The 2,026-nt window shown below is 50.6% G+C and overlaps 1 non-coding gene across 1 annotated transcript; it reads right to left on the bottom strand.

The window, feature by feature from the left end:
• Positions 1–1,682: 1,682 nt before the first annotated feature.
• TRNAD-GUC (transfer RNA aspartic acid (anticodon GUC)) lies at positions 1,683–1,754 on the bottom strand. Its single transcript has one exon. It is a non-coding gene; the product is annotated as a tRNA-Asp (tRNA).
• Between the last annotated feature and the right edge of the window lie 272 nt (positions 1,755–2,026).

Raw genomic sequence — 2,026 nt, 5'->3', positions numbered from 1 at the left:
CAGACAACAGGAGCACTAAATGGTGCTGAGGGGGACTCAATAAAGTGGACCGGCCGCCTAATGTAAGCAATTGTGCACAAATATTGTACGATGACTAGCGTTGCCGGTGCTTTTTTCTTAAAGAGTCAGTTCTTGGCACCCATTCCCTACTTGACTCAGCCTAATCTTCAAGAATATTTGTCAAGAACTAAAAAAAATCCAGAAAAGGTTTAACCTCCCCGTCGGGGAATTGAACCCCGGTCTCCCGCGTGACAGGCGGGGATACTGACCACTTTACTAACGAGGAGACGTGAGGGCATGAAATGAACAGCTGCTGATGTCTGCACAGCATCCAGCGACCACCTAGCTGGCCTAGGGGGTCTCATTTTCCCCCGTCAAACGGCTTGCCCGATCTAAGGCTAATTTCTTTCTTTTTATCGGCACCAGGCTTAAAACTCAGTTTAAGGCGATAGTTCCGGGCTATGTTTGACTCCAGAGTTGAATCTGTCATCCCGCATTTCCTCAGCAAATCAAGCTACCCATCTCAAGTCTCATGAGCTGAGGACGGCAAAGTCCCTGTGGGCTTAGGACAGTCAAAGAAACCCCTGGGCTGCATGCTAAGCCCCTTTTCGGCTTCACTTTCCGAATCCTGCCCTAGCTTGCGATTAGTTTTTTTCTTACTTCTTGCCCCCATCTCCCACCTTGCCTCATGGTCTCCCCTCCTCTGCGCACCTGACAGTTTGCCTGCCCTTCCACTGCCTGTCTCCAGACTTTCCAAGGAGAAAAGGCAAAGCACTAAAGCGGGCCGGGCAACGGGTCAAGTTCCGCTTTCGGCGACTAGCAGGGAGGTAGCGTGGCCCAGCGGTCTAAGGCGCTGGATTAAGGCTCCAGTCTCTTCGGAGGCGTGGGTTCAAATCCCACCGCTGCCACTTTTCCTGGCCTTGCATTTTAAAGAAGAACGTAACGTTGACCTCTTCCTTCATTAGTGCCACCTCTGTCGCAATGAGCAAGCGGATGGTATGCCACACCCTGCAGGAAAAAGGTTTCACTTCTGACGTCTTGCTTTTCTGGACATCCAGTCTCAAGTTTCCCATCTGGAACGGCGCTCCCTGCTGCTTTGTGAAGGCTTGCTGCAAGAGCCTTCGAAACCCAGGAGCTCTTGCGTTGAGCTGTGACGCGTCCTGGGAAGACCTCCCGTTGCAGCGGAATGAGCCCCACTTCCAGGGCGTGCTGGTAGCAAATTTCCCACAGCCCACAGGGAGCAAACGATCCCAGGTGTGATGTATCACCAGGAGAGGCTGAGATGAGAGTAGGGGTTCACGCGTGTGCCCGGACCGAGGTTAATGATGGGATTAGAGCTAGGGTTAGATGCAGGGAAAGAGTGAGAGTTATAATTAGGGATAAAGCTAACAGGTGATCATTACTCGTCATGTAACATGATACAAAGGGTCAGAAGAGGAACTGATTCAGGGTTACAATTTGGACTTCGCAGACAACAGGAGCACTAAATGGTGCTGAGGGGGACTCAATAAAGTGGACCGGCCGCCTAATGTAAGCAATTGTGCACAAATATTGTACGATGACTAGCGTTGCCGGTGCTTTTTTCTTAAAGAGTCAGTTCTTGGCACCCATTCCCTACTTGACTCAGCCTAATCTTCAAGAATATTTGTCAAGAACTAAAAAAAATCCAGAAAAGGTTTAACCTCCCCGTCGGGGAATTGAACCCCGGTCTCCCGCGTGACAGGCGGGGATACTGACCACTATACTAACGAGGAGACGTGAGGGCATGAAATGAACAGCTGCTGATGTCTGCACAGCATCCAGCGACCACCTAGCTGGCCTAGGGGGGTCTCATTTTCCCCCGTCAAACGGCTTGCCCGATCTAAGGCTAATTTCTTTCTTTTTATCGGCACCAGGCTTAAAACTCAGTTTAAGGCGATAGTTCCGGGCTATGTTTGACTCCAGAGTTGAATCTGTCATCCCGCATTTCCTCAGCAAATCAAGCTACCCATCTCAAGTCTCATGAGCTGAGGACGGCAAAGTCCCT

Source organism: Ambystoma mexicanum, chromosome 1p (genome assembly GCF_040938575.1).
Source record: "Ambystoma mexicanum isolate Mex_15411 chromosome 1p, UKY_AmexF1_1, whole genome shotgun sequence".
In the NCBI taxonomy this organism is placed as follows: domain Eukaryota; kingdom Metazoa; phylum Chordata; class Amphibia; order Caudata; family Ambystomatidae; genus Ambystoma; species Ambystoma mexicanum.
The sequence above is the reverse complement of the archived record's forward strand: the minus strand, read 5'-3'. Positions and strand labels throughout refer to the sequence as shown.